The sequence below is a fragment of the Mastigoproctus giganteus genome, chromosome 8 (genome assembly GCF_048544385.1).
Source record: "Mastigoproctus giganteus isolate SK-2022 chromosome 8, ASM4854438v1, whole genome shotgun sequence".
NCBI lineage: Eukaryota > Metazoa > Arthropoda > Arachnida > Uropygi > Thelyphonidae > Mastigoproctus > Mastigoproctus giganteus.
In genome coordinates this window covers 81,947,031-81,969,024 of record NC_143582.1, presented here as the reverse complement: position 1 = coordinate 81,969,024, position 21,994 = coordinate 81,947,031, and the positions used below count along the sequence as shown (strand labels likewise).

Sequence of the window (21,994 nt, the reverse complement as noted above, 5' to 3'; positions counted from 1 at the left end):
ATTTAACAGGCCAAGTGGATGCCCACTGAGCAGATGAAGTCAGTAACAGAAAAGATAGTTGTAGAGAATGAATATAAATTATTAAAAGACACTGAAAACTATGACATGTAAAAAGTAATTTTATGACAGATTAACTTATACTGTGAAAAGTTACTGGCGAAGAGTAATAATATGCAGATGACTTTGAAGAGGTACTCACAAAGAGTAATAATAAAGATTTTTTTTTTTTTTTTTTTGGAATGGTGAACAGTGTAAGGAGAGGACTGTACCATATTAGTTCCTACCAGATATTTTTGGTTGTATCACTGGTGATTCTAAATAAATAGCTGATCAGCTAAATACATTTTCTGGAACAATATTCACATGTCCGCATTCCTTCAAGCTTGAAGGGAGATGTGAAAATGTCTCTCATATCAACAGTTGGTTCAAAAGATGAAATGGATAATTAAAGACCCATATGTTTAACTTCTTTGGCAAGGAAAATTATGGAATCCAATATTAAGAATACAGTAAGGATAATTTTTAGAATCAGCATTATATAAGACCTACAATATGAGTTTCTTAAAGAGAAATTATGCTTAATTAATCTGATAAGCAATCATGGGGTTATCAGAAAAGAAGTGAAAGCAAAGTCTTTTAATATGTCTTTTGATACTATCTCACATAAATGCCTTTTGAATAAATCATAACAAAAAGTGTGATTGGTGAAAAGGAGCTACAGTGGTTAAGAGGTTAGTTGAGTGACAGGAGACAAAGGGTAATTATAAGTAGCTACTGCTTTGAGTGAACCAGGATCTCATGTAACATTCCACAGAGTTCAGGACTGAGACCTTTGTTATTTCTTATATTTTTCAATGACAATGAAACAACAACCAAGGTATACTGCTTAAACTTCAATAAATTATTTAGCTGTCTTGAAAAATGGCAGTTACAATACAATGCTGGGAATTGTAAGGTTCTACACAGTTAGGTAGGAGTAATTACAAATTATTTTTTTATTACTTAATACTGATTGTTTTTATTAAAATTTAAAGCATTTGACACCGAAAAAGGCTCAGGTGGAGTAAATGGGAATCTGAAATGAAGTTCATACTGCAGGAGAGAATGCTGCTACAACACAATACAGTGTTTTATCTATGATGTACAGGACTTTTACTGGTAGGGAAGGAAATTAATGGTGCAAGAGATGCTGGGGCTATATTGCACAAATTGTGTGGTACAAATATCGATGCCTGTTACAGTCAAATAAATTCTTGGCAGTATCTGTGCAATCAGTCACTAAGAATTTCTTCTCAGTATGGTTAACATTATATTGGATTGTGGTTTATCAATCATGGAAGGGGATATATTAGCTACATTGTGTCCATCGCCAAAAATGAACTGTAAGGTGTGCATCGTGAGAGCTATATAATTATATATAATTATTTGGCACTCTTGTGAAAGGTGAGCAGTCAAGAGTATATGCTGGACAGCGACTGAGATATATTTAGCAGTTCTATGGCATACCGTGGCAAACTTCCTGATTTGAGTAAATGAGACTGAGTCAAGTAAGTCTGTCCAATTTGTAGTCAAACAAAGGATTACATCTTTGGGCTTATTTGACTGAATACTTGATTTCTAGGGAAGGACTTGGTGAATACTTGATTTCTAGGGAAGGACTTGGTTAATTTGAAATAGCTTGCTGAAGGTTTGGTTTTGCCATATCCATTGCTGCTTATAAGGTACAACTTTATAATGTGCCAATAATCAGTACTTGGGACTCAAGGTAGCTGTAATTATTAGAGAAAAACACTTCTTTTACATTTTGTAATTGTTTATCTCACGCACAGTTTGGTAGTAACTGTTAGTCATGATTAGAATAAATTAACAAGATACATACATCATGGAGTTTGATTACCAGTATTCCTTGAACATCAGCATTAGTAGAGGCATATGATGCAAGAAAGCAAGCTTATACAGCATCAGCCAAAAAAAAAAAAAAAAAGCCTTCCCATTTTGCCCTTCCATTCACTTCAAGTGTTTGTCTAGTTCTGACTTGAATTTATTTAAGCTGTCAACTTTTGCAACGACAGATGGAAGTTTGTTCCAGCAATCAACCACCCGCTGGCTAAAGGCAAATTTAACACATTTATTCTACAACTGCCTTTCCTCAATTTCAATTTTTGTCTCCTCAAGTAATTAATCTGGACAAGAGGAAGAATCCCATCAGCATTGAGCATGCTCAAACCATTCAAGGCCTTATACACCTCAATCAGATCACCTTGCAGGTGCCTAGTCTCCAGACACTGTAATTTCCAAAACTTAAGCCTTTCTTTGTAAGAGCAACCATTTGTTTCATTCACTAATCTTGTTGCCCTTTTCTGTACTCGTTCCAGCAACTCTACATCCTTCCTAAAATGTGGCCTCCAGACCTGTATATAGTACTCAAGGTGTGGCCTGACCATTGCCTTATACAAGGGGATAATCACATCCTTTTCCCTGCTAGAAAAATTCCTGTATGTCATTGACAAGATACCATGAGTTACTCTTGCAGACTGTCTGCACTGCTCAGAATACTTCATATCTGCCTGCACAATTACCCCTAGGTCATTTTCATTCTCTACCGCTGTCAGTGTAGTACCACGCAGTTAATACATTAATCTGGGGTTACTGCTTCCCATATGCAGTACTTTACATTTGTCAATGTCAAACTTCAGTTGCCACCTCTCAGCCCATAGGATAGAAGGGGGTGATTTATGCCCTTAGTTAAGATGCACATAAAATCTAAGGCAGCGCATCTAGTTGACATGAGTGGCGAGTGCAATGTTGCATCACTTTGGTGAGATGTAAACACTGAGAAAGCAAAAATGAGAATGGAGTGTCTCACAGATCTAATGTCTCTGATCAGTACAACAAACAACTGTTCAAAGAAATAGAGTGGGTCAGTAAATCAGAATGTCTTTTAATGGGTTCTTTTAACTTTCCAGATACTGACTAGAACTCGTATGTTGACCACTCACAGCTTAGCAAGACTTTTGTGGATTTACTGGATGACTGTTTTCTACAGCAGTATGTTAGAGAGGCATCGAGAGGGAGTAATACTCTTGATCAGCATTGATTATCCATGCATTAAGAATTTGCAGATAAAAGGACCACTAGGTGGCAGTGATCACAGTGTACTGATCTGGGATTTACTTATAGATGTAACTACTATCAAGGGTAGGGCTTTTGCTTTCGAAAAGGTGACTAGAGTGGTCTCAAATAGTTTTTAAATTCTATACAGTTGGAACAACTAATATTGCCATTGGCAAATTCTAAATGTGAAGCGTTCAAGGAATTACTCATAGAAACTACTAGTCTTTTCATACCAACTAAGAAATACTCTTAAGGGTATAGGTCTAAATGGATGCTAGTTAAACTGATGAGCTTTGTGGCAGTGAAGAAAAATTAATGGGATGGATATAAACTATCAGGCAACACAGAAGCCTATGGTAGATATAAACTAGACTGTAATCAAGTCAAAAATGATGTCAGGCATGAGAAGGAAGATTGCCAACAAGATTGGTGAGAGGAACAAAGGGGTGCTCTTACCAAGAGAGGCTTAAGTTCTGCAAGTTTCAGCATCTGCAGACTAGGCACCTGCAAGTTGATCTGATTGAGATGTATAAGGCATTGAATGATTTAAGCAGGCCAATGCTGATGGGATACTTCCACCTGCTCAGATTAAGAAACTGACGGCATAAATTCAAATTGAGGAAAGACAGTTGTAGAATAAATGTGCAGAAGTTTGCCTTTAGCCAGTGGGTAGTTGATTGCTGGAACAAACTTTCATCTGTTGTTGTAGAAGTTGATAGCTTAAATAAATTTAAGGCTGAAGTAGACAAACATTCAGAGTGAACAGATGGGTGAAATGGGAAGGATTTTTTTTTTTTTTTTGCTGATGCTATATAAGCTTGCCTTCTTGCATCATATGCGTCAACTAATTAGCATTAGCATTAGTAGAGGCATATGATGCAAGAAAGCAAGCTTATTCAGCATCAGCCAAAAAAAAAAAAAAAAAAAAAAAAAACACAACCACTACTCCCATTTCACCCCTCAATTCGTTCGAAATACCTGTCCAGCTGAGCCTTAAATTTGTTTAGGCTATCAACTTCAACAACAAGCGATGGAAGTCTATTCCACAAACCAACTGCCCGCTGGCTAAAGGCGAATTTCCGCACATCTATCCGACATCCGTCCTTCCTCAATTTGAATTTATGCCCTCTCAGGTGATTATTCTGAGCAAGAGGAAGAATCCCATCGGCATTGAGCATGCTCAAGCCATTCAAAGCCTTGTACACCTCTATCAGATCACCTCGGCGATGCCTAGTCTCCAGGCTCTGTAATTTGCAAAACTTAAGCCTTTCTTCGTAAGAGCAACCCTTTGTTCCATTCACTAATCTTGTTGCCCTTCTCTGTACTCGTTCCAGCAGCCTTCTTGAAATGAGGCCTCCAGACCTGTATACAGTACTCAAGGTGTGGCCTGACCAATGCCTTATACAAGGGAATAATCACATCCCTGTCCCTGCTAGAAAAGTTCCTGTATATCATTGACAAGACACCATGAGCTACTCTTGCAGCTCGTCTGCACTGCTCAGAGAACTTCATATCTGCCCGCACAATTACCCCCAGGTCCTTTTCATTCTCTACCACTGTCAGCGTAGTACCACAGAGTTGATACGTTGATCTGGGGTTACTGTTTCCCATATGTAGTACTTTACATTTGTCAATGTTAAACTTCATTTGCCACCTATCAGCCCATCTGCTCAACCTTTCCAGATCCTGTTGCAGCAGCATAGTATCAGTAGTGTCCTTAACAACCCTGCCAACCTTTGTATCGTCTGCAAACTTGAACATTAAGCCTGATACACCATCATCAATATCATTTATAAATACAGAAAACAACAATAGACCCAACACTGAACCCTGAGGAACTCCACTAATAACATTAGTCCACGTTGAGCAGTGTCCATTGATTACCACTCTCTGTCTTCTGCCACTCAACCATCCCTTTATCCATAGCAGCAATTTGCCTCGAATGCCACACTTCTCCAATTTGTGCAGCAGTCTTCCATGCGCAACAGTATCAAAAGCCTTTCTAAGATCCAAATATATAATATCAAAGTTATTCCCTGCATCCAGTTCTTTTGTGATTACATCATAGTATCCAATCAAATTGGTCAGACAAGACCTGCCCTTAACAAACCCATGCTGTGTCTGAGCTATAACTGAATTCTTGTCCAGATGATCCTGCAGTGCTTCTTTAACCAGTGCCTCCATTAATTTTCCTGGAACCGAAGTTAAACTAACAGGTCTATAATTACTTGTGTCAGCCTTTGATCCTCCTTTGTGAATTGGGGTTACATTTGCACATCTCCAGTCCATGGGTACCTCCCCTGAGTCCAAAGAAGCTCTCATAATTATGGCTAGGGGTTTGCTTACTTCCTTTGCTGCCTCCTTTAATATAACTGGATAGATCCCATCCACCCCGGGTGCCTTTTTTATGTTTATCCTCAACAATTTCTCCTCCACTTTCCTCTCAGTTATTAGAAAATCATCTAGCTCACTGCCAATGTTTACTTCACCTACGACATTCCCCTTCCTGAATAACTCCTCATGTGTGAATGTAGATGCAAAATACTCGTTTAGATTGTTAGCCACCTGAGCTGGATCCTCAACTGTTGAACCATCAACATCCAGTGGACCAATCTGATTCATCCCTTTCCTTCTTGAGTTTAAATAGGTAAAGAACTCTTTTCTGTTTTTCTTTGCATCCTTTGCCAAGGATTTCTCATAATCTGCCTTTGCCTGCCTAATCTCCTTTGTGACTTGGTTACAGACCAACTTATATCTATCATAGGCTTCCACGTCACCCATTAATTTGTATGTATCGCATGCATTTTTCTTCTCTGCCATATGTCTCATTAGTTCATCTGACAACCATTTAGGCCTGAACCTTGAACAATATTTCTTGGTTGGTATGTAAAGCCTGGTAGCTTCCAAGATTAGTTCCTTGAATGCTTCCCATTTTGAATTTGCTGTTGGTAACATCATCAGTTGGTCCCACTGTATAGAATTTAAATACTGTCTCAGACCATCATAGTCGCCTTTACGAAAGCAAAAACCCTTCCCTTTACCTCTGATGGTAGTTACCTCCTTGAGTAAATCCCACTTCAGCACACTGTGATCACTGCCACCCAGTGGTTCATTTATCTGCAGATTCCTAATGCATGAAGAATCACTACTGATAATCAGATCAAGAGTATTACTCCCTCTAGTTGCCTCCCGAACATGCTGGTGTAGAAAACAATCATCCAATAAATCCACAAAAGCCTTGCTAGTGTGTGAGTGACCAACCCACAAATTCCAATCAATATCTGGGAAATTAAAATCCCCCATTATAAGACTCTCTGATTTACTGGCCCATTCTATTTCCCTGTACAGTATCTTATTATACTCATCAGAGTCATTAGGCCTATAGCACACTCCTACTCTCAATTTTAATTAGCATTCTAATGCTAATGTTAATGCTAAAGAAAAACAGTAAATTCTTACACATTAGAAAGAAGGAGATGAATCATATTGGTCCACTTGATATCAATGGTTGAACTATTTATGATGCTGCTTAAGTAGCTGATAAATTGAATGAGTATTTTGCATCAACATTCACACATCAAGAATTCTTTAGGAAAGGGGATGACTGAATTTTATCAAACAAACAGAGCACTAAATTATTTTGTAATAACTGGAAGGAAAGTGGAAGAGAAATTGTTGTGGTTAAATATAAGAAAGACACCTGGGATGGATGGGATCTATCCAATTACATTAAGGGAGACAGCAAAGGAAATAAACAAAAACTTAGCCATAATTATGAGAGCATCTTTGCATTGAAAGTGGAAGAGAAATTGTGGTTAAATATAAGAAAGGCACCTGGGGTGGATGGAATCTATCCAATTACATTAAGGGAGGCAGCAAAGGAAGTAAGCAAATATATGGTCTCTGGGAACGAGACTATATGGCAAAGACGTGCACTTCTGGAGCTGCTGCAAGCAGATAAGTTTTCTTTGAAATTTATTCATATTTTTGATTAGTTAAAATATTAATTTGTGTTTTACGAATAGATTAAATAGGTTTAGTCGCATTCATTAGCTTTTCTTTAAATTTAGCTAGTGATTTTTGTAAGTTACAACTTTCTACTCATATCGTATCAGTGTTTTGATGGGAATATTGTAGCGTAGCCAATAGAGCAGAAGAATTTTGTGTAGGGTTTTAATTATAATAAATAAATATTTTGAAGGTTTTAATTACTTTTTGGGCATATGTCTTTTGTATTTGGCTTAAGATATAACTAACTTAACACTATGTTAAGTTAGTTATATCCTTAGTTATAGTTAGTTATAGCGTAACTTATAGCTAAGACATAATGTAAAACTATATAGCGGAATAGGTAATCGTGGCATGTGATGCAAGAAAGCAAGCGTATGAGCTTATGTAGCATCAGCAAAAAAAAAAAAAAGAAAGAACACGTTTACTCAATCATTCCCTCTAAATGTTTATCCAGTTCCTCCTTGAATTTATTTAACCTACCCACTTCCACAATGACAGATGGAGGTTTGTTCCAGCAATTAACCACCCGCTGGCTAAAGGCAAATTTCTGCACATATATTCTACAACGGTCTCTCCTCATTTTGAATTTATGCCCCCTTAGTTCGTAATCTGAGCAAGTGGAAGAATTCCATCAGAATTCAGCATTGTCAGCCAATTCAAGGCCTTATCAAGAGATTCTTAAATTCTGCTGCAATTTGCAGAACTTAAGAATCTCTTGGTAAGCGGATCCCTTCATTCCCCTCACCAATCTTGTTGCCTTTCTCTGTATACGCTCAAGCAAATCTACATCCTTCCTAAAATGAGGCCTCCAGACCTGTACACAATACTCAAGGCGTGGCCTGACCAATGCTTTATACAAAGGGACAATCACCTCCTTTACCCTGCTAGCAAAATTTCTGTATATCATTCACAAAATTCAATTACCTCCTCTTGCAGCCTGACTGCATTGCTCCGAAAACGTCATATCAGACTGCACAATTACTTCCAGTTCTTTTTCATTTTCTACCTCCTTAAGTATAGTACCACACAGTTGGTACGGTCCTCTGGGGTTACTACTACCCATATGCAGTGCTTTGCATTTGTCAATGTTAAACTTCAGTTGCCACTTCTCAGCCCATCTGCCCAAATTTTCTAGATTCTGTTGCAGTAGCACACTGTCATTATAACGTCATAATAACCCTGCCAACCTTTGTATCATCTGAAAACTTTGACGTTAAGCCTGATACACTTTCATCAATATCACTGATAAATATACAAAACAAAATTGGGTCCAACACAAAACCTGTAGTAGTCCACTAATAACATTAGTTCATGAAGAGCAGCATCCACTGATTACCATCCTCTGTTTTCTCCCACTCAACCACTCTTTTATCCATTGTAGCTACTTACCCTTAATACAATTCTGCTCCAATTTGTACAGTAGCCTTCCATTCACAGTGTCAAAAGCTTTCCTGAAATCGAAGTATATGATATTGAAATTATTTTTATGCATCCAGTTGCTTTGTAACCACATCATAGTATCCAATTAAATTTTGCAGACAAGACTTTCCCTTAACAAACACGTTTTGTGTCTGAATTATTGCTGCAGTGCAGTGTAGTGCAGTACAGTATAGCATAGCACACAGTACAGCATTAGCATTAGTAGAGGCATATGATACAAGAAAGCAAGCTTATGCAGCATCAGCCAAAAAAAAAAAAAAAAAAAAACCACTCCCATTTCACCCCTCTGTTTGTTTCAAATACCTGTCCAGCTCAGCCTTAAATTTATTTAGGCTATCCACTTCCACAACAAAGGATGGAAGTCTGTTCCACCAACCAACTACCCGCTGGATAAAGGCAAACTTCCGCACATTTATCCTACATCTGTCTTTCCTCAGTTTGAATTTATGCCCCCTTAGATTCGTAATCTGAGCAAGTGGAAAAATCCCATCAGCATTGAGCATGCTCAAACCATTCAAGGCTTTATACACCTCAATCAGATTACCTCGCAGGTGCCTAGTCTCCATACACTGTAATTTGCAAAATTTAAGCCTTTCTTCGTAAGAGCAACCCTTTGTTCCATTCACTAATCTTGTTGCCCTTCTCTGTACTTGTTCCAACAGCTCTACATCCTTCTTAAAATGAGGCCTCCAGAACACTTGTATACAGTACTCAGGGTGTGGCCTGACCATTGCCTTATACAACCACCTCCTTTTCCCTGCTAGAAAAATTCCTGTATATCATTGAAAAGACGCTATGAGCTACTCTTGCAGACCGATTGCACTGCTCAGAAAACTTCATATCTGCCTGCACAATTACCCCCAGATCATTTTCATTCTCTATCACTGTCAGTGTAGTACCACAGAGATGATACGTCACTCTGGGGTTAATGCTTCCCATATGTAGTACTTTACATTTGTCAATATTAAACTTCATTTGCCACCTCTCAGCCCATCTGCTCAACTTTTATAGATCCTGTTGCAGCAACGTACTGTCATTAGTGCCCTTAACAACCCTGCCAACCTTCGTATCGTCTGCAAACTTGGACATTAAGCTTGATATATCATCATCAATATCATTTATAAATACAGAAAACAACAATGGACCCAACACTGAACCCTGAGTGACTCCATTAATAACAATTAATAACATTAGTCCACAATGAGCAGTCCATTGATTACCACTCTCTGTCTTCTCCTACTCAACCATTTGTTTATCCATAGCAGCAATTTGCCTCCAATGCCACACTTCTACAATTTGTTCAGCAGTCTTCCATGAGCAACAGTATCAAAAGCCTTTCTAATGTCCAAATATATGATATCAAAGTTATTTCCGCATCCAGTTGCTTTGTGACCATATCATAGTATCCAATCAAATTGGTCAGGCAAGACTTTCCCTTAATAAAACCATGCTGTGTCTGAGCTATAATTTAAGTCTTGTCTAGATGATCCTGCAGTGCTTCCATTAATTTTCCTGGAGCAGAAGTTAAACTAACAGGTCTATAATTATTTGTGTCGCCCTTTTGATTATCCTTTGTGAATTGGGGTCACATTTGCACATCTCCAGTTCATGGGTACATCCTCTGAGTCCAAAGAAGCTCTCATAATTATGGCTAAGGGTTTGCTTACTTCCTTTGCTGCCTCCTTTAATATAACTGGATAGATCCCATCCCATTAACCATGAAGTGTTGGTCAAGACATCAAAGGCGGATATTCTTGGGATAGCAGAGACGTGGTGTCACACAGATATAAGGAATGCAGAACTGGAATTTGGGGAGTACAATGTGTACAGAAAGGATAGACAGGATAGAAAGGGAGGAGGTGTAATGCTGTTAATTAAAAAAAACATAAATCAAAAGAAGTGCATCCAGTTGATATAGATGAACAGTGCACTGTTGAGTCAGTTTGGTGTGACATAAGCACTGTGAAAGCCAAAATAAGAGTAGGAGTGTGTTATAGGCCTAATGACTCGAATGAGTACAATGAACAATTGTACAGAGAAATAGAGTGGGCTAGTAAATCAGAATATCTTATAATGGGGTGTTTTAACTTCCTAGATATAGACTGGAACTTATGGATTCGTCACTCGCACACTAGTAAGACTTTTGTGGATTTATTGGATGATTGTTTTCTGCAGCAGCACGTTCGAGAGGCAACCAGAGAGGGCAATACTCTTAATCTGGTTATCAGCAGTGATCATTCATGTGTTAAGAATTTGCAGATAAAGGAACCATTAGGTGGCAATGATCATAGTGTACTGATGTGTGATTTACTTAAAGATATAATTGTCATCAGGGGTAAAGGAAGGGGTTTTTGCTTCTGTAAAGGTGACTATAGTGGTCTCAGACAGTTTTTAAATTCTGTTCAGTGGGACCAATGGATGATGTTACCAACAGCGAATTCTAAGTGGGAAGTATTCAAGGAATTAATAGTGTTAGCTACTAAACGTTTCATACCTATTAAGAAATATTGTTCAAGGTTTAGGCCTAAATGGTTGTAAAATGAACTAATGAGACTCGTGGCAGAGAAGAAAAATGAATGGGATGCATATAAATTATCAGGTGACACAGAAGCCTATGATATATATAAGCTAGTCTGTAATCAAGTCACAAAGGAGGTTAGGCAGGTGAAGGCAGATTACGAGAAATCTTTGGCAAAGGATGCTAAGAAAAACAGCAAGGATTTCTTTACTTATACAAACTCTAAAAGGGAGGGGATAAATCTGATTGGTCCACTTGATATCGATGGTTCGACTGTTGTTGATGATCCTGCTCAGATAGCAAACAAACTGAATGAGTATTTTGCATCTACATTCACACATGAGGAGTTATTAAGGTTTGAAAATGCCACAAGGTTATCAAATTGTAATGATAACCTTGTGCTTAATGATTTTGTAATAACTGAGAACAAATTGGAGGATAAATCGTTGAAGTTAAACATAACAAAGGCACCTGGGGTGGATGGGATCTATCCAGTTATTTTAAAGGAGGCGGCAAAGGAAGTAAGCAAACCCGTAGCCATAATTATGAGAGCATCCTTAGACTCAGGGGAGGTCCCTACGGACTGGAGATGTGCAAATGTGTCCCCAATTCACAAATGAGGATCGAATGTTGACACGAGTAATTACAGACCAGTTAGTTTAAACTTCTGTTCCGGGTAAAATAATGGAATCACTAGTTAAAGATGCATTGCAGGATCATCTAGACAAGACTGCAGCAATAATTCGGACACAGCATGGGTTTGTTAAGGGAAAGTCTTGTCTGACAAATTTTATTGGTTATTATGATGTGGTGACAAAGGAACAGGATGCAAAAAATAATTTTGATATCATATACTTGGATTTCAGAAAAGCTTTTGAGACTGTTGCACATGGAAGACTACTGTACAAATTGGAGCAGAATGGTAATTAGGGTAAGTTGCTACAAAGGATAAAAGGATGGTTGAGTGGGAGAAAACAGAGGGTGGCAATCAATGAGTGCTGCTCTTCATGGGCTAATGTTATTAGTGGAGTCCCACAGGGTTCGGTGTTGGGTCCACTGTTGTTTTGTATATTTATCAATGATATTGATGAAAGTATATCAGGCTTAGTATCGAAGTTTGCAGATGATACAAAGGTTGGCTGGGTTGTTAATGGCAGTAATGGCAGTGTGTTACTTCGACAGGATCTAGAAAATTTGGGCAGATGGGCTGAGAAGTGGCAACTGAAGTTTAACATTGAAAAATGCAAAGCACTGCATATGGGCAGAAGTAACCCCAGAGAAACGTACCAACTGTGTGGTACTATACTTAAGGAGGTAGAAAATGAAAAAGATCTGGGAGTAATTGTGCAGTCTGATGAAGTTTTCTAAGCAATGCAGACAGGTTGTCAGGGGGGCAGGTCATGGGGTGTTGTCAATGATATACAGGAATTTTGTTAGCAGGGAAAAGGAGGTGATTGTTCCTCTGTATAAGGCAATGGTCAGGCCATGCCTTGAGTAGTGCGTGCAGGTCTGGAGTCCTCATTTTAGGAAGTATGTAGATTTGCTTGAGTGTGTACAGAGAAAGGCAACAAGATTGGTGAGGGGAATGAAGGGATCCACTTACCAGGAGAGGCTTAAGTTCTGCAAATTGCAGGAGCTGGAGACTAGGCACCTGCGAGGTGATCTGATTGAGGTGCATAAGGCCTTGAATTGGTTGACAATGCTGAATTCTGATGGGATTCTTCACTTGCTCAGATTACGAACTTACGGGGGCATAAACTGAAATTCAGGAAGGACAGATGTAGAATAGATGTATGGAAATTTTCCTTTAGCCAGTGGGTGGTTAATTGTTGGGAAAAACTTCCATCTGTCGTTGTGGAATTTGATAGGTTAAATAAATTTAAGGAGGAACTGGACAAATATTTAGTGGAGATTATTTTGTAATTTTTTTTTTTTTTTTTTTTTCCTGGTTGATCCTGCATAAGCTCATAACAGTTGCTTTCTTGCATCACATGCCACTACTACTACTACCATCCCGGGTGCCTTTTTTATGTTTATCTTCAACAATTTCTCCTCCACTTTCCTCTCAGTTATTACAAAATCATCCAGCTCATGCCAGAGTTTAACTCACCTCTGGCATTCCCCTCCCTGAATAACTCCTCATGGGTGAATGTAGATACAAAATACTCATTTAGTTTGTTAGCCACCTGAGCAGGATCATCAACAGTTGAACTATTAATATTCAGTGGACCAATCTGCTTTATCCCTTTCCTTCTAGAGTTTACATAGGTAAAGAACTCATTGTATTTTTTCTTTGCATCCTTTGCTAAAGATTTCTCATAATCTGCCTTTGCCTGCCTAATCTCCTTTGTGACTTGGTTATAGACTAGCTTATATCTATCATAGGCTTCCATATCACCCATTAATATATATGTATCCCATGCATTTTTCTTCTCTGCCATATGTCTCATTAGTTCATCTGACATCCATTTAGGCCTAAACCTTGAACAATATTTCTTAGTTGGTATGTAAAGCCTAGTGGCTTCCAAGATAAATTGTTTGAATGCTTCCCATTTTGAATTTGCTGTTGGTAACAGCATCAGTTGGTCCCACCGTATAGAATTTAAATACTGTCTCAGACCACCGTAGTTGCCATTACGAAAACAAAAACCCTTCCCTTCACCCCTGATGGTAGTTACCTCTTTGAGTAAATCCTACTTCAGCACACTGTGATCACTGCCACCTAGTGGTTCCTTTATCTACAGATTCTTAATGCATGAAGAATTACTACTGATAATCAGATCAAGAATATTACTCCCTCTAGTTGTCTCCCGAACATGCTGATGTAGAAAACAATCATCGAATAAATCCACAAAAGCCTTTCTAGTGTGTGAGTGACCAGCCCCCAAATTCCAGTCAATATCTGGGAAATTAAAATCTCCCATTATAAGACTCTCTGATTTACTGGCTCACTCTATTTCCCTGTACAGTTTCTTATTATACTCATCAGAGTTATTACGCCTATAGCACACTTCTACTCTCAATTTTGATCTCCCAATGCTTATGTCACACCAAACTGACTCGACACTGCATTGTCCAGTGATGTTGACTGGCTTCACTTCCTTTTATTTTATGTGTTTCTTAACTAACAGCATAACCCCTCCTTCCTTCCTATCCTGTCTATCCTTCCTGTACACATTGTACTCCCCAAATTCCAGTTCTGCATTCCTTATACCTTTGTGACACTATGTCTCTGATATCCCAACAATATCTGCCTTTGATGTTTTGAGCAATACCTCAAATTCATCAAATTTATTTACCAAACTCCTAGCATTGGTGTACTGCAAGTATACATGCACCTGTTCCTATTCTTAGCTACCCTAACACAACCCATGTGTTTACTTGTACCACAATGACTCCCAGCAGTCTCTGAAATACCCTGCATATTGTTTTCAGGGCTGCTGCTCATTCCAATAGAAGCAGTGCAAGAATCACTTTCACCTTTGCTAGTGGCTACTGTTAATCTCTTAGTCCTTGTATACCACCCCAGGCTAGCAGTTTTCCGACCCACCTAACACTGCCTCGATAGCAGGCAGTATAATCAATTACATTTATTAACCTTATTAATTTTCATTGTTATTATAAATACTTAGATTTTACAAGCATAAAATTTTAGCTTAACAAATATAATTGCTTTGATTTTACAAACGTAAATTTTAACTAGGTAGCAGGTAAAACTTGATACTGAAATATATATATATACAAAGGGTACTAGGAAAGTTTTGCAATACAGCTTTGTTTATTTAATTTTTTCAAAGTAATTTCCTCTACATTCAATACACCTCTCCATCCTCCGAAACCAATCTTTAAACCAGTTCTGCCAAGTTTCACTAGGGAGTAAAGCACACTCGTTGTCCCAAGCCCGTAGAAGGTCCTCATCACTGGAAAACCGCCTCCCTTTTAGCTTCATTTTCACATGCGGGAACAGTGCAAAGTCGCAGGGAGCAAGGTCTGGACTGTAGGGAGGGTGCTCGAGAAGTTTCAGTCCTGTCGTGGTCAAATATTCGGTGCAGGCTTTGGCGCGGTGAGCTGGAGCATTTTCGTGATGGAGGTACCAGGTGTCCATTCTTGACTTTGGCCGCAGGTTCTTCATAGATCCAATGACTTTAGGCAGGCATTGTTCAGTATACCACTTAGCTGTGACTGTCTTCTGCGTGTCCAAAACGACACGTTCCACAATTCCACTCGATTTGAAAAATACAGCTATCATTTTCTTCTTTACAGATCGGGATTTTCTGACAATTACGGGTGTGTTGTCATCATCGAAGACCCAAACTTTGTTTTGAGCCTTGGTTGGCAGATCGTAATAGTACAGCCAAGTCTCGTCACCTGTCACGATGTTGTTCACATACCGAGATTGTCCCTTATCAAACTTTTTTAACATCTCCCGGCACCAAGTCACACGTCGTGTCATCTGCTCTTCAGTCAGTTGATGTGGCACCCAGAGAGAACAAAGTTTCTTCACATGCAAATGATCTTGCAGAATCGAACGAATTGCTGGTGCATTTAGGCCCAAAGTATCCTCTATCTGTTGGTAGGTCACTCGCCTGTTTTCGTCAAGCGTTTTTGTCAAGCATTTTCCTCACAGCAGTAACGTTTTCCTCCGTAACGGACGTTCGTGGCCTTCCCGGCCTCTCAGAATCCTCCAGAGTGAAATTTCCCCTTTGGAATTCTCTATACCACCTGAATATCGTTGTACGATGTGGACAATCATCATCTAGTGCAAGAGTCATTTCTTCTAAGCACTGGTCTATGGTTAAACCACGCACAAAATTATACCGCAAAACTGTCCTTATCTCATTTCGTGACCACGATGCCATCGCAAACACTTTATCCTCTCACTACTAATGAATAACTGAGCCCATCGACTTGGCGCGGCGGCTACTATGCACGTATGAACATGTCTCAACATGCAGCAACAAGCAGCTTCCTGTGATTCATTGTTGCGTCATATTGCAAAACTTTCCTAGTACCCTTTGTATATTTCAGTATCAAGTTTTACATAGCTTTAGCATAATATTTTTAATTGTATTTTAACTGAATCAAAATCATGCCGCAGACCTGAGCAGCAAAGCAAAGGGCTCAAGGTAGTGGGAGTGCTGTGGCTCGGGAGAACTGAGGGGGGGGTTGTACTCTGAATCACAGTCTTTTAAAATGTATTGCTTCTTTGATGTTTGTGGAGCTATCAGGCACATGATGTTGCCAAGATATCATGTGCCAATGGCACATGATATCTTGGCAAGGTATTGTCTTTGTGTGTGCTCGATGTAAGGATTGTGAGGAAATCAAGTGCCAACTCAGCATTGTTATTGGCCTTTATGACAGCTTGAAGAATAGGATGGATGCCATTGAAGGACTTAAAGTGGGTGGACCCATCAAGCTCTCCGCTGCCCTCATCAATGTCAGAGCTTGCACTTGATCACCAGGCAGCACAGCGGCAATCCCCGAGGCAGAATGCGCTGGTCCCACAGGAACTAGATGTTGTCAGTGACTCTATTGTCATGTAAATGGAGAATACATTGCGCAAAAAGGATGGGTGGAACAGGACCAGGGTATGTCTGCCAGGAGAAAAAGTTGATGACACAGAGCAAATATCATCTTTTAAGGGTACAAAAGGTGATATTGTTGTCCACACTGGCACTAATGACATTAAGAGTTACTTAACAGGATTAGTTAACAAGTACAAGTCAATGTTGAAAAAAAAAAACTGCTAGTTAGGGCTGAATTTGAAAGTGTTTGCATTTCTGCCCAGAGGGAGCATAAAATGAGAGTCTTGTCAAATGAAGAGACTGTGCAAGGTTCATGGGGTAGAATTTTTCATAGCTTGGTCTGTGCTTGTTAACAGGAGAGACTACTTCTACAGGTATCAGATACACTTAAATAAAAAGGGTGCAAGGATATTTGCTGATTTTATCGAGGCAGTGTTTAGTGGGTCAGAAAACTGCTAGCTTGGAGAGATACATCGTGTGATAGGTTGAACAGTAGCTGCTGGCAGAGGTGAAAGTGATTCTTGCACTCCTTATATATTGGAATGAGCAGCAGCTTGGAAAACAAGTTGCTGGGGATTTCAGAGACTGTTGGGAGTCATTGTGGAACAAGTAAATACATGGGCTGTGTTAGAGTAGCTAAGAATAACAATATTTGTTATTTGTTATTTTTTTTGTTTTTAGGAGCATTAGCAACTAAGGCCATATTGCTCCGGGATATGCGGTGGTCATTCCCTGACCTTTCCGCATTCTCCATATTTGGTGGTGACGGGCTCGAACCCCGGTCTAATCAAGAAGCGTGTGCTATGCACTGCTGCTCCTTCCCACCTGGCTAAGGAGGCGCCTAAGAATAACAATAGGTGCATGTATTCTTGTGTGTAATAAATAAATTTGATGAATTTGAGGTGCTGGTCAAAACATCAAAGGTGGATATTGTTGTAATATCAGAAACGTGGTATCACACAGATATAAGGAATGCAGTATTTGAATTTGAGGATATACAATTTGTATATGAAGGATAGACAGGATAGGACAGGAGAAGGGGGTTATACTGTTAGTTAAGAAACATAAAATCTAGGGAAGTGCATCCAGCTGACATGGGTGGACAGTGCAATGTTGAGTCAGTTCAGTGTGACATAAGCACTGGGAAAGTGAAATTGAGAGTAGGAGTGTGTTATAGGCCTAATGACTCTGATGGGTACAATGTACAATTGTGCAGAGAAATAGTGGGCCAGTAAATTAGATTGCCTTATAATTGGGGATTTAAACTTCCCAGATATCAAGAGGCGACCAGAGGGAATAATACTCTTGATCTGATTATCAGAAGTGGTTCTTCATGCATTAAGAATCTGCAGATAAAGGAACCACCAGGTGGCAGTGATCACAGTTTGATGAGATAGGATTTACTCAAAGATGTAACTACTGTCAGGGGTGGAGGAAAGAGTTTTTGCTTTTATCTTGGAAGCTACTAGGCTTTCCATACCAATAAGAAATACTGTTCAAGGTTTAGGCCTAAATGGATGTCAGATGACCTATTCAGACTCATGGTAGAGAAGAAAAATGCATGGGATGCATATAAATTATCAGGAGACACAGACGCCTGTGGTAGATATAAGCTGGGGTGTAATCAAGTCAGAGAGGAGGTTAGGCAGGCGAAGGCAGATTATGAGAAATCTTTGTCAAATGATGCAAAGAAAAACAGCAAAGAATTCTTTACTTATGTAAATTTTAGAAGGAAGGGGATGAATCAGATTGGTCTACTCGACATCGATGGTTCAACTGTTGAGAACCTAGCTCAGGTAGCTGACAAACTGAATGAGTATTTTGCATCTACATTCTCAGATGAGGAGTTAGTCAGGGATGCGAATGCCAGAGGTTTATCAAACTCTGACAGGGAGCTAAATGATTTTGTAATAACTGAGAGCAAAGTAGAGGAGAAATTGCTGAAGTTAAACATAAGAAAGGCACCTGAGGTGGATGGGATCTATCCAGGTATATTAAAGGAGGCAGCAAAGGAAGTAAGCAAACCTTTAGCTATAATTATAAGGACTCCTTGGACTCAGACTAGATCCCCATGGACTGGAAATGTGAAAATGTGACCCCAATTCACAAATGGGCTCAAAAAATTACATAGGTAATTACAGACCTATTGGTTTAACTTCTCTCCCGAGGAAATTAATGGAGGCACTGGTTAAAGAAGCACTACAGGATCATCTAGACAAGACTGCAGTTATAGTTCAGACACAGCATGGGAGTGTTAAGGGGAAAGTCTTGTATCACCAACTTGATTGGATATTACAATGATATAAAAAAGGAACTGGATGCAAAAAAATAATTTTGTGTATCATATACTTGGATTTCAGTAAGGGAAAGTTGCTGTTATGGATAAAAGGATGGTTGAGTGAGAGAAAGCAGAGAATGTTTATCAATGGACACTGCTCTTCGTGGACTAATGTTTTAGTGGTTTCCCCAAAGGGGTCTGGAGACTGGGCCCATTGTGGTTTTCTGTATTTATGAGTGATGTTGATGAAGGTATATCAGGCTTAATGTCCAAGTTTGCAGACAATATGAAGGTTGGCAGGGTTTTTAATGACACTAAGGAAAGTACACTACTGCAACAGGATCTAAAAAAGTTGAGCAGATGGGCTGCAAGGTGGCAACTGAAGTTTAACATTAACAAATGAAAAGTACTGTATATTGGTAGCAGTAAGCCCAGAGTAACGTATCAATTTTGTGGTACTACACTCAGGGTGGTAGAGAATGAAAAAGACCAGGGGGTAATTGTGCAGTCAGATATGAAGTTCTCTGCGCAGAGCAGATGGGCTGCCAGAGCAGGTCATGGAGTTTTGTCAATGATATATAGGAATTTTGCTAGCAGAGACACGGAGGCGATTATCCCTTTGTATAGGGCAGTGGTCAGGGCACAACTTGAGTACTGTATACAGGTCTGGAAGTCTCATTTTAGGAAAGATGTTGAGTTGCTAGAACTAGTACAGAGAAGAGCAACAAGATTGGTGAGTGGAACAAAGGGGTGTGCTTACAAAGAAAGGCTTAAGTGCTGCAAGTTGCAGCATTTGGAGACTAGGCACCTGTGAGGTGATCTGATTGAGGTGTATAAGGCCTTGAATGGTTTGAACAGGCTCACTGCTGATGGGATACTTCCATTTGCTCAGACTAAGAACCTGAGGCAACATCGATTCAAATTGAGGAAAGCCAGTTGTAAAATAGATGTACAGAAGTTGGCCTTTAGCCACCGGGTAGTTTATTTCTGGAACAGACTTCCATCTGTTGTTGTGGAAGTTGGTAGCTTAAATAAATTTAAGACTGAACTACACAAACATTTGGAGTTACCGGATGGGTGAAATGAGAAGGGATTTTTGGGGGGGGGGGGGGCTGATGCTGTATAAGCTTTCTTTCTTGCATCATATGCCTCAACTAATGCTAAGGGATTATCCCATTATATAATGCAATGATCAGGCCACATCTTGAATATTGCATATAGGTCTGGAGTCATCGTTTTAGGAAGGATGCTGAGCTCCTGGAATGTACAGAGAAGGGCAATGAGATTGGTGAGGGGAAAAGGGCTGTTTTTGCCAAGAAGAGTTTCAGCAAGGTGATGTGACAGAGGTGTTTAATTCTCTGAATGGCTTAAGCAAACTCTATGTTGATGGAATTCTTCCTCGCTTTTTGGATGGTTCTGTATAACTTGCTATCTTGCTACTACCAATACTCTCTTTTTTTTGAAAAAATGATCAGCACTATCTTGATTCTGGACTTTGCAAAGAAAACATCTTGGGGCTTTGTGATGATTTTGAAGTTCACTGCATGCTGTGATGCTTTATAGTAAGAGTAGTAGTAGTAACAGCCATATAGTGCAAGGAAGCCAGGTATTTTGCTGAATTGGCAGAAAAAAATACAAGTAGATAACAAAATACAAATTATTTGCTCCCTTCCTCTCTTAAGTAAACATTATCCAGTTGACCTTTCAATTTATTCAAACTGTCAACCTCAACTAACTTTGTCTGCAAGCCGTACTAAAATATGCAACACTCATCTCCAGTGACAATATAGTTGAGCTAATTAGGACTGTCTGGATGAACTCTTTGTACAATGATGTCTTTCACTGTGTCTGCCCATCCACGAGGCTGTATGGCACAAATTTTGCTCGGACCATCCTTTTACCAAAATCATCATGAAGAATTTGATGACCACCTTATTCATATTCAACTAATCAGCCATCATTCTGAGGGCAAAATAATAAGCTATTACTACAATTTCTTGAAGTTTTGCAACTATTTCCTCATTTTGATAGGTTGATGGATGCCAACTTCTTGGGTCATTGTCATGAACATCCTCACACCTGTTTTTGAGCTAATTAAATCATTTAAACAACCAGTATGACTTAGCATTCAACATCATAAACAGTTTTTAACATTTCATAGATTTTTTTGCTGATTTTCCCAGTTTAAAGCAAAATTTGATATTTGTTCATTTCTCCATTGCAAATTGTGACATTGAACATAATTGCTACTAACAAAACTGTTTGTTACTTGCAATCTGTCAGCCTACTGGACAATCTCTGTACCACCATCTGTTGGAAGAAGTTTGAACTACAACATACCACTTGCATTTATTTTCAAATTTATCGAACAAGACTGCAACAGCACTAGACCAAGAACTTTTTTTGTCACATCTTGTATATTTAACCATATACAAAGTGATAAGAAATAACCAAATTTCCACTCCCAAAAAATATAAACAATATAAACACAATCTTCAAAACAAATAAGAAATACCAAACGTGAAAAAGCATACAAACATGAGACATAAAATATGGTTTAAGGGTAAATGTTTATAAACTGAAATATCAGTTTATTTTTTATATCTTTCATTTTAATTGGTTTTTTTTTTTTTTTTTTTTCACAAAGCACTCGATAAATGAAACAGTAAAATTTTGCAATTGTTCATCTGTCTGTTTTGCTGCATATCCATCTTTTTCTATATTGTTTGCAGTTTCCTCCAGAGTTATACAACACAGGGAAGAAAAAAAACGAACTGATAGGAAATTAAATTAAATGAATGACAGCAATTTGGTCTATCCTTGTAGTCTTGTTTCTGCAGTTTTGCAGTTTTTTTGCAAATATTACACAAAAAGGAGAAATTTTAAACTAAGAGATTTAAAATTTTCTTTTTGTTCCAAGTCACATGATCATCTTTGTCTGTTGATATCGCCTTTTCTTTCTCTCAGGTAATCAATACAACTTCATATCCCCTTATAACCAGTGTTACATGGTCATGTTAACCCCTTCAGGTTTCCTGGCGCAGTATAACCTTAGTTGTTTTTGCGCCAATAAAACCAAAATCAAATTCAAACCCCTTCAGCAGG

The 21,994-nt window shown here is 38.8% G+C and overlaps 1 protein-coding gene across 1 annotated transcript in view; it reads right to left on the bottom strand.

Moving 5' to 3' along the window:
• LOC150081680 (uncharacterized) overlaps positions 1 to 21,994 on the bottom strand; it is an 833,960-nt gene that overhangs the window by 683,381 nt on the left and 128,585 nt on the right. The gene's annotated exons all lie outside the window — the stretch shown is intronic.